General features: G+C 44.8%; 1 long non-coding RNA gene across 1 annotated transcript; it reads left to right on the plus strand.

Annotated features, from left to right (window-relative positions):
- Positions 1 to 3496: 3496 nt before the first annotated feature.
- Positions 3497 to 10005, plus strand: LOC310842063. Its single transcript, XR_014562800.1, has 3 exons — positions 3497 to 3643; positions 8029 to 8153; positions 9833 to 10005. It is a non-coding gene; the product is annotated as an uncharacterized lncRNA (long non-coding RNA).
- The last annotated feature ends 1718 nt before the right edge of the window (positions 10006 to 11723 follow it).

Consider the following 11723-nt stretch of genomic DNA (forward strand, 5'->3'; position numbering starts at 1 on the left):
GGGGCCCCTCAGGCAGGTGGTAACAATTAGTCCCCAAAATGGGAGCAGATGATGATGATGATAATTTACTTGTACCCCCACCCATCTGGCTGGGTATCCCCAGCCACTCTGGGCAGCTTCCAACAAAGATTTGTTGTTTAGTCATTTAGTTGTGTCCGACTCTTCATGACCCCATGGACCAGAGCACGCCAGGCACTCCTGTCTTCCACTGCCTCCCGCAGTTTGGTCAAACTCATGCTGGTAGCTTCAAGAACACTGTCCAACCATCTCGTCCTCTGTCATCCCCTTCTCCTTGTGTCCTCCATCTTTCCCAACATCTGTTGCATTCTGAGGCCAAAGGAAAGGACTGGACCCTGATTAAAATAAGACACGAGACTTTGACCGGCAAGGCTCTCGGAGGAAGTGCGTAAAACCACACCCCTAACCAGGCCATTTTATTAACAAAAGAATCCTTCACACAGTGCTCGTGAGAACCAATCATATTTCCTCTGAGCATTTCATCAAACTCCACGTGGGAACAATGTTACACTACAGCACTAATTAGCATGCATACATTTTGGGGTAAATACAGTGGTGCCCCGCAAGACGAATGCCTCGAAAAACGAAAAACGCGCAAGACGAAAGGGTTTTTCGGTTTTTGCGTCGCTTCACTAGACGAACTTCCCTATGGGCTTGCTTCGCAAGATGAAACGTCTTGCGAGTTCTTGCGAGTTTTTTTCCTTTTTCTTAAAGCCGCTAAGCCGCTAATAGCCGCTAAGCCGCAAGACGAAAAAACCGCAAGATGAAGAGACTCGCGGAACGGATTAATTTTGTCTTGCGAGGCACCACTGTAAGTTGAGAACTACAAAGGAGTGGTAAATAAGTTGAGAACTACAAAGGGGAGCATCTGGCAACCCCGCAGGTGAGAAATATACACGATAAGAAGGATGGCCAGAAAGACAGGATCATTATCACCTTCATGTGAGATCTGTTTCCTGGCTCCAAGATTAACATCTTGAGATTAACATACTAGAAAAGCTACATCAAAGAAACTGCCCATAGTCTTAGATGACCCAGGACGCCTGCCTGTCTGTCAGTGTACATGACTTGTCAAGAAAGAGAAATGGAACAAGGATGCAGAGGTGTGGATTGATCAAGAATCATATCAAAATAGTTTAAACCCAGTCAATGCAATGCTTTCATTGCTGACACAGATGGCTTACTCTATATTTGTTATAATTCCTCATAGCAATCCCACCTGATCACTACAAACATCAGGGTCTTTTCCAGGGAGTCGTCTCTTCTCATGAGGTGGCCAAAGTATTGGAGCCTCAGCTTCAGGATCTGTCCTTCCTGTGAGCACTCAGGGCTGATTTCCTTAAGAATGGATGCGTTTGATCTTCTTGCAGTCCATGGAACTCTCAAGAGTCTCCTCCAGCACCAACGAAGATTAAGAATACATTAAAATCAGGCTGACAATCTTCCTTGGCCCCATAAAACTTCGAGTTAACTTGCCGAGAGGAGGGAGAGAGCACATCGTAGATTAGACTGCCGTTTGATGTCTGTAGCTGGTGCCAGAGAAGAACTCAGTAAAGCCTGATAACCCGTTCGGTGCCTCTATGTGTTATTAGAAGCTTGAAGGGAAAGCAATCTCCTGCTTGACAGTCCCCCCCCCCCATTTTTGTTGTGCTGGAATCTCGCCTCCAGATGGTAGCATTGCCATCACACTGAAAGACAACGTGAGGCAAACCGAAATATGGGTCTTCTGTTCTGGAAGACCATTCAACTTGCAAAATGTTCGACAATCAAGGTGCGGCTTCCAATTGGTTGCAAGAGCTTCTTGCACTCAAGCAGAAGCTGTGACAGACGTTTGGGTTCCAAAAAATGTTTGAAAACTGGAGCATTTACATCTGGCTTTTTGGCGTTCAGGAGCCAAAACGTTTCAAAATGAAGCCGTTCGTGAACCGAGGTTTGACCGTAACAGGTTATACTTATTAAAACATTAAAAGAAGATCTGTTGATTAACATAAAGAAACCTACTGCCCAATCAAACAAGTCTGGGCAAGTGAGCTGGGATAATAGGCTGATCTAATCAATCCCATTTCATGATGCATGCAGCAAGGATTGGAGCCTCAGCTTCAGGATCTGTCCTTCCTGTGAGCACTCAGGGCTGATTTCCTTCAGAATGGAGAGGTTTGATCTTCTTGCAGTCCATGGGACTCTCAAGAGTCTCCTCCAGCACCATAATTCAAAAGCATCTCCTCCAGCACCATAATTCAAAAGCATCAATTTTTCGGCGATCAGCCTCCTTTATGGTCCAGCTCTCACTTCCATACGTCACTACTGGGAAAACCATAGCTTTAACTATATGGACCTTTGTTGGCAAGGTGATGTCTCTGCCTTTTAAGATGCTGACTAGGTTTGTCATTGCTCACCATTCATCTATGTCTGCTTTTAAAAATTAAAGGCTAACAAGATGTTAACCACTTGTTATCTCATGTGGATGAGAACTGCTGTTCTTGTTACTGCTGCTACTACTAATACTGCTGCTACAACGCCAACATGAACGGGGCCTTACACAGCTCAAGTCCCTAACCTGAGAAGCTTCCAATCCAAATATCAACATGGAGAAGATGAAATTTCTATCTGCTTGGAGCACCTGGAAAGGGAGGTGCTTGGCAAAATATTTGTGTGTGTTTGTGTGTGTGTGCGCGCAAAAAAACCCCTCTGGAAATTGCCACCATTTATGCCATGCAACCATTTCCTGCATTGAGAGAAAAAGATGGCTGCCCCCAATTTACGATTATGGTGCAGAATCAGGAGAAATGGACTTTAGGCTGAAATGTCTTCTGCCTCCCACACATACCTTTGTTAGATGGTGGAACTGCAGGTCAGTGGTGGAATACAGTCTCTGCCGTGTCTCAGTTCTCCAAAGGACCATTGACCATGGGTAAGCAAAGTAAAGCCTGGGGGCCGGATCCGGCCCAATCGCCTTCTAAATCCGGCCCGCGGATGGTCAGGGAATCTGCATGTTTTTACATGAGTAGAATGTGTCCTTTTATTTAAAATGCATCTCTGGATTATTTGTGGGGCACAGGAATTCGTTCATATTTTTTTTCCAAAATATAGTCCGGGCCCCAACAAGGTCTGAGTGACAGTGGACCGGCCTCCTGCTGGAAAAATTTGCTGACGCCTGCCATAGACCCTGGTTGAGTGCCTGGAAACTTGCTGCAGCTCAGCAGAGAGTAGGGGTGGCACCTAACTTTTGTAACAATATGCTGCCTTATCTCCATGCCCTATCTAGATAATTACACGTAATCAAATTTTTTAAATATTGTTTTCGTACATGAGGATAGTTAATTACATTTAAGGTCAACAACTGGCTGTTGTATTAGGGCTATGCATTCCCTAGAAATACTTTCCAAAGTAACTAGGGATATACTTGCATAATAATACCATCATTAGATTGCAGCAACCCACAACAAGCAGCACCCACAAGATGTTCATACCATGATATAAACACTCCCCTTTGCCCTATAAATACAAGGACCTTTCAAGCACCTCTCCATCCTGCTGTCTCCTGACACCCCATCCAATTGTTCAGTCATGAAGATCTTTGCCTTCCTTACAGCTGTTCTCTTCTTCGTGCTGATGGCTGCTCCTGGTGAGTTTTCAATTGATGATCCCTGAATGTGGACTTCAGGAGGGTATGTTGCTGTTGCTTCCGTGCTCTGCTGCATGGTGGACCACCAATGGGCTCCTAGATGTCTTGGGACTCCAAGTCCCATCAGCCTCAGTCAGCATAGCCACAGCCCAGTCTGGGCTTTTAATGTTTGATGTATCACAGTATTTTAATATTCTTTTGGAAGCCGCCCAGAGTGACTGGGGAAGCCCAGCCAGATGGGCGGGGTATAAATAAATTATTATTATTATTATTATTATTATTATTATTATTATTATTATTATGCAACAACTGGAGACCGATAGATTGCCTGTACCTGCTCTATAGGAACCAGGCTAGTAAGTAATATATCCATATCTTAGATAAAAGGGAGCCCTTACTCCCATGAGGACAGTCCCAGGAGATCAGCATTTCAAGCTCAAGCATGCCTTACTGTTAATAAATTTCCACTCTTTCACCATTGTGCATAAGACAAATCTTGCATTTTCCTACCACTCACAGTGCCATGCTTTGATTGATTGATTGATTTGATTTGATTTATATACTGCCCTTCATCATAAGATCCCAGGGTGGTTCACAGAATAAAATACAGGATAAAAACAAGTAAATAATTAAAATCAAACCAGCAAAACAATAAGCCTTCCCCTTCCCACATGTCCATTTAAAAGGTTGTAGGATATTAATCAGCCAAAGGCTTGGTTGAAGATGAACGTTTTTGCCTGGTGCCTAAAACTACATGTTGTTGTTTAGTTGTTTAGTCATGTCCGACTCTTCGTGACCCCCTGGACCAGAGCACGCCAGGCACTCCTGTCTTCCACTGCCTCCCGCAGTTTGGTCAAACTCATGCTGGTAGCTTCGAGAACACTGTCCAGCCATCTCGTCCTCTGTCGTCCCCTTCTTCTTGTGCCCTCCATCTTTCCCAACATCAGGGTCTTTTCCAGGGAGTCTTCTCTTCTCATGAGGTGGCCAAAGTATTGGAGCCTCAGCTTCACAATCTGTCCTACATAATGTCCTACAAAACTACATAATGAGGGTCAAAACCAGCATTTTGAGTTGGGCTCAGAAGCTAATTAGTAGCCATTGCAGTCAGGCTAGGATTAGAGACCCTCCAAGTGTCCCTATTTTCCATGGACATCCCTGATCTCGATCATCCGGATTTCTCCTTTGTTCCCAGAATGTTCCACTTTTCCTTAGGATGTCCCTATTTTCCCTGGAGAAATGTTGGAGGTTATGGAGTTATCCAACCCCCGAACCATTTGAAGGCAATCCTGTACAGGGGAGTTCTTAGAATCATAGAATCATAGAGTTGGAAGAGACCACAAGGGCCATCCAGTCCAACCCCCTGCCAAGCAGGAAACACCATCAGAGCACTCCTGACATATGGTTGTCAAGCCTCTGATTAAAGACCTCCACAGAAGGAGACTCCACCACACTCCTTGGCAGCAAATTCCACTGTTGAACAGCTCTTACTGTCAGGAAATTCTTCCTAATGTTTAGGTGGAATCTTCTTTCTTGTAGTTTGGATCCACTGCTCCGTGTCCGCTTCTCTGGAGCAACAGAAAACAACCTTTCTCCCTTCTCTATGTGACATCCTTTTATATATTTGAACATGGCTATCATATCACCCCTTAACCTCCACTTCTCCAGGCTAAACATGCCCAGCTCCCTTAGCCGTTCCTCATAAGGCATCGTTTCCAGGCCTTTGACCATTTTGGTTGCCCTCCTCTGGACACATTCCAGTTTGTCAGTGACCTTCTTGAACTGTGGTGCCCAGAACTGGACACAGTACTCCAGGTGAGGTTTGACCAGAGCAGAATACAGTGGCACTATTACTTCCCTTGATCTAGATGCTATACTCCTATTGATGCAGCCCAGAATTGCATTGGCTTTTTTAGCTGCCGCGTCACATTGTTGGCTCATGTCAAGTTTGTGGTCAACCAAGACTCCTAGATCCTTTTCACATGTACTGCTCTCAAGCCAGGTGTCACCCATCTTGTATTTGTGCCTCTCATTTTTTTTGCCCAAGTGCAATACTTTACATTTCTCCCTGTTAAAATTCATCTTCTTTGTTTTGGCCCAGTTCTCTAATCTGTCAAGGTCGTTTTGAAGTGTGATCCTGTCCTCTGGGGTGTTAGCCACCCCTCCCAGTTTGGTGTCATCTGCAAATTTGATCAGGATGTCCATCATCCAAGTCGTTGATAAAGATGTTGAATAAGACCGGGCCCAAGACAGAACCCTGTGGCACCCCACTAGCCACTCTTCTCCAGGATGAAGAGGAACCATTGATGAGCACCCTTTGGGTTCGGTCAGTCAGCCAGTTACAAATCCACTGAGTGGTAGCATAGTCAAGACCGCATTTTACCAGCTTCTTTACAAGAATATCATGGGGCACCTTGTCAAATGCCTTGCTGAAATCAAGGTAGGCTACATCCACTGCGTTCCCTTCATCTACCAGGGTTGTAATTCTGTCAAAAAACGAGATCAGGTTAGTCTGACATGACTTATTTTTCAGAAATCCATGCTGACTATTGGTGATCACAGCATTCCTTTCTAGGTGCTCACAGACTGTTTGCTTAATGATCTGCTCCAGAATCTTCCCTGGTATTGATGTCAGACTGACTGGGCGATAATTATTTGGGTCCTCTCTTTTCCCCTTTTTGAAAATAGGGACAACATTTGCCCTCCTCCAGTCTGCCAGGACTTTGCCTGTTCTCCAGGAATTCTCAAAGATGTCTGCCAGTGGTTCTGAGATCACATCTGAGTTTTTTTTAATTAAAAAATATTTAATGTTTTATTATGTTTTATGTATGTTGGAAGCTGCCCAGAGTGGTTTTTCTTCCAAGTTGCTCAAGTGATCTTCAGGTTATTGTTTTCTTATTAGGAAAAAAAACCCCTTCTCATCTGCATATCCGTGTGTTGCTGAGAAGTCCCCTGAGTAAGCTTACCAGGGGTCAGCAAATTTTTTTAGCAGGGGGCTGGTCCACTGTCCCTCAAACTTGTGGGGGGCTGGACTATATTTTGAAAAAAATATATGAATGAATTCCTATGCCCCACAAATAACCCAGAGATGCATTTTCAATAAAAGGACACATTCTACTCATGTAAAAACACACTGATTCCCGGATCATCTGCGGGCCAGATTTAGAAGGCAATTGGGTCGGATCCAGCACCCAGGCCTTAGTTTGCCTACCGATGGCTTAAACCATTTCTGTGTTTGGGGTGGTGGTGGTTTCCAATGGGGACAGGGTCACTCAAGTTGAGTATAAGAGGGAAGATGTGGGGCTTGCACCCACATGTTACAGGCTGGTGTACACCTGTTCAGTTTTCTGGCCAGCCAGCTATGGCCCCTTCTATTATTTTGTCTACTGTCCTGTTGGCACTCACTAGCTGAGTCTGCTATTAGCTGGAGTGGTGATGAAAATGCAGTTCTTTTCATAGCTGTCAACAGATTTGAAAATAAGGGACCAGCAGCCAAAATAAGGGATTTTAGTCAATCAGCTGAAATACGAATTTAAAAGGGACCAGATAATTTTGGAGTGAAGTGCTGGTTTTTAGCTCTTCGTTTCCAGAGGTTGTTGCTCAAGACACCAGCCGATGAAACACTGCAATTAAATAACTACAAGCAGCAACCACTTTTCGCGCAAAATGAAGTCCAAGCTACGAAGATGCGGCTGCAGTTCTGTATCTTTTCTCTCGTGCTCCATCTGCAGCTCTCAATTCCATCAGGTGGGGCAGGAGGAAGGGGGGGGATAGCGCCCGAAGTAAACCCGCAGATCAGACCATCTATGCTAGTCTACCACTACAAATCTATGGGAGAAGCGCTTGCGGTTCTTCCCTTGTAGCCCTTGGAACACCTGCCCACACCTCCTCCTCCTCTTCCTCCTCTCTCTGAACTGCTTTCCCTATGGTTGCCCTCGCTCTCCTCTCAAGGCTCCTCAGCAATTCTCATGCGAGGCTGCCCATTTCATCCGGGTCCTTCGGCGGCACAGCCGCAGTATGGCCTAGCAGCGACGAGCAGAGGGGAGGACCCCAGGCAGAGACATTCAGCTTGGGGGCCGCGAGGAGGATGGCGGTGGAAGGGCCCGAGGCTCCTGCCAGTCCTAGCGGGGAGGGACTCCCAGGGGCTGAGGCTGGTGAGAGGAGGCCAGAGGGGGGGTGGGCCGGGTAGCCAAGCAACACAGTTTGAGCCTCCCTCCTCCCTGGCCGGCAGGGAGGGAGGGAGAAGAGGTGCTTCCTTTGAAACCCAGGAAATTTAAGGGACATCCATCAGTAAGGGACAGCAGCGGGACATGGCGCTGGGATAAGGGACTGTCCCTCCAAATAAGGGACACTTGACAGCTATGGTTCTTTTATTCCTTTTGGTATAGCACTCGCGAGGCCAAAGACATATGGTGAATGTTATCGTGCCCATGGCAGCTGCCACCATTCTTGCCCACACCATACACGACAAATTGGAGAGTGTGCACGCTATGTACGTTGCTGCAAATAAGGGGTAAGGATTCCAGAAAAAGTGTTTGTCCTATTGTCAACATTGTTTTGTCTGTTGGTTCTCTCTATACAAGCCTGTTTGGAGCAGCCTCAGTACAAGCCATAATCCCAGCTGGCTTTTAATAAATATCAATGTATCCCACAGGAAATAAGAGCAGCATATTTTTTCCTGTTCAGCACATGAAATATACTCGGAGTCAAGAGTGGATTTCATGCTGTTTATTCAGCTCATAGTAGTGAGGAGGAATGAATGTTTCCCCAAAATATCTGCTTTATATACATTATTTACACAATGGGCTGCATGTGATTGGCTAATTCTGGGATTCTTCTGTAGGCCAATCAGGTTGTGGATTCACTTCCACCTGGAGCTGGATTGGGTGGCTCCTGTGGACCAATCATACTGCTGCATTGTTCTAGGACCAATCAGACTGCTGCATTTTGGATCCTATTCAACTCAGTACATAACAACACAATAAGTAGGGAGGCTGCTAACTAGAAGGAAAAATAGATTGGTGTGTTCTTGTGCCTGTAACAGATGTTGAAGATATCAAATATTGTGCAGTTTGAAGCGACTGGAAGCAGAAGAACTAACTCCTTTGGAAGGGAAGCATTGTCGAGACCCATGAAAACATTATTCAAAGTTTTACTGGCAGAACTTTCTTTAAAACAGAATTAAAACATCAAAAATATCCATAAAATATCTTGTGCTGGCCAGCACAGGTTCAGCATCTTGCAAAATATGAAAATAATAATAAGCAAACCTCAGGCTGCCCTCTGTCTCAGCTGCCTTGGAGCCTCCAGGCTCCCCCTTTGTTCAGGAGAGCTATTTACTTGCGTTGTTCTCCCAGTAGCATCCAGAGACCTCCATTTGCATCTGGGTTTGGGAGACATATAATCAGAGGCAACTCCTTTCAAAATCAAGAATGCAACCCAATACCTCTTGCATGTTCCCAGGTTTACAACCCTCACATGTTAGCTACCAGAGAACAACAGTCAGTTTGCTAATCATCAACTCTGCAAGGAGCTCGGAGTTATTTAGAAAACTCTTTTGGAAAACCCCCAGTGTTAGCAATACACTTTTGGGTATTTTCCATTTTAAACCTCCATCAATACACATACATCTTTCATTTCTGTGTGAATTAAATCATTATACTTAACAACAGATGCCTCATTTGTATGAATCACAAGCTGTCCTTCTTCACTGACTGCCTCAACACTTCATCAATGAAGGATGCTTGGAGGAGAAATTGACTCACTGTGAGTTGATGATGCTTTCTGAAATATTGGTGCTAAACTGCAGCACAGAGCCGTAGGACTGGTATATTTCTAGCTATCCTGTATTTTTAATGAGGAAGCGACAAGTCACCTTGCTCAGAAGTTATTCAGATCAGGAGATGCTGACCTGTGCTTCTCCAGATGTTCTCAGCTTACAGATCTCCATCACTTTAGACGATTTCTTATGTTGGGGCCAATGGTGGAGTTGAGTTCAACAATATCTGGAGGACAACAGGTTCTCAACCTCTGATTTAAATAAAATAACTATGTGTTTCCACACCCTTTCTTTATATTTATGTATATGCTCCTTGTTTTGATTTGTTTGTGTTAAGTTTTTAAATCTTTATTATCTACATAATTCCACATTAAAGACTCCGGAATCTGAAAGTGTTTTTCTCTTTGCTGCAGATAGTGCCACGGCTACTCACAGCGGATTTCAGTGTTACTTCCATGGTTTGAACCCTCATAGACCTAGCTTATTTCGCTCTACAATCCCTTCTCCTGATTTGCTGTGCTTTTAATGGAGCTGATTCTGTATTGAATTGTCCATGTTAATTAAAAAAGCATGTATTCTAGCAGCTTTTTTGGTGCTTCTGTGTTTTGGAGAAGTAGTTTGTGGAGGAGATTTCTTCATGGTGTATCCTAGGATTACCCAGTCAGTAGAGTATGAGATTCTTAACCTCAGGGTTGCGGGTTTGAACCCCACATCAGGCAAAACATTTATTCATTTCAGGAGGTTGGACTAGATGACCCTTGTGACCCTTAACAAACTAGTGTTCTCAGTAGGGTTGCCATACTTCAAACAGTGAAAATCTGAACAAAAAAAATTCCTTCCAGTAGCACCTTAAAGACCAACTAAGTTAGTTCTTGGTATGAGCTTTCGTGTGCATGCACACTTCGAAAGCTCATACCAAGAACTAACTTAGTTGGTCTTTAAGGTGCTACTGGAAGGAATTTTTTTTTTTGTTTTGACTATGGCAGACCAACACGGCTACCTATCTGTAAGTGAAAATCTGGACAGATTTTGGGCAAAATCGCTTTGAAAAAAATGCTGCTTTTGAGCTATTTTTATGGGGAAAGTGGCAAGAAAAGGCACTGCCAGAATTTCCTGGACATTTTTTTACAGATTTATGTCTGGACAATGCTGCCAACTGCAGTATTCCGGATATGTCTGGGAAAATCTGGACATATGGCAATCATAGTTCCCAGGATGGGAATGTTGCAGAAGAAGTTAACCCTCCAGATGACTTCATCAAAGAGTTCAGAGCCAGTTTCTTTAGGAATCACCCACTGCCTCTTTCAACATAGACCACCCTCTCAGAGCCAGCGTGGTGTAGTGGTTAAGAGCGGTGGACTCGTAATCTGGTGAACCGGGTTCGCGTCCTTGCTCCTCCACCTGCAGCTGCTGGGTGACCTTGGGCTAGTCACACTTCTCTGAAGTCTCTCAGCCTCACCTCACGGAGATTGTTAGGAAAGGAGATTGTTAGCCACTTTGAGACTCCTTCGGGTAGTGATAAAGCGCGATATCAAATCCAAACTCTTCTTCTTCTCACGCAGCAAACATTAACCACACTCTGGACCCAACCAGCCAGCTCTCTCTCTGCTAGATTTGATATGCCAGGAGGGACAGGGATCAAGAGGGCATTTGCCACCAACATCTTGTTGACATCAGCTGACTGTGTCAGATGAAACTGATCACATAAGACAACATGGGGTACTTCAGCAGGAGCTGTAACAAGTACAGAGTCAAAATCATGTCAAAGTCAAGTGACTTTATCCGCAAAGTGTGTAGCCAGTTGGTCACAGTGGGTCTTCAAGGGCTGCAGAGGTCCCTTCCCCATACTGGGAGTCGATAACCTCCAGACCATCCAAATTAACTCCACTGATCACTACTAGAGGATGCAATGTGAGCTGCAAAATGAGCTTTTGTGTTTTTACCAGTGTTGGGTTGGCTTCAGAGCAAGATTTGCACTACTTGCACTCCAGTCTTCATCTGGTTTGTTTCATAGTCCAGAGTTTCATAGCTCCAAGGACAAAGGAGCTGCTTGGGCTCCAAAACACTGCAGAGGACATTCAGGAGTGATCATGTCAACCACCCGTTTTCATCTCACCATTCCATAGTGAGACCAGGGCTTCAATGGAATCACCCCCTTTCTCTACTGGAAGTTTCCCCAGACCATCCAGGAACATATCTGGTTTCATGGAAGGTGGCCATCCAAACAGGCCCATCATCCTTATAGGGGGGAACTGCCCTTGTCAGTCTAAACTTAACCAGATTGTGGTCTGACCATGACAATGC

This window comes from Podarcis gaigeae (assembly GCF_964106915.1).
Source record: "Podarcis gaigeae genome assembly, chromosome: 3".
Taxonomy (NCBI): domain Eukaryota; kingdom Metazoa; phylum Chordata; class Lepidosauria; order Squamata; family Lacertidae; genus Podarcis; species Podarcis gaigeae.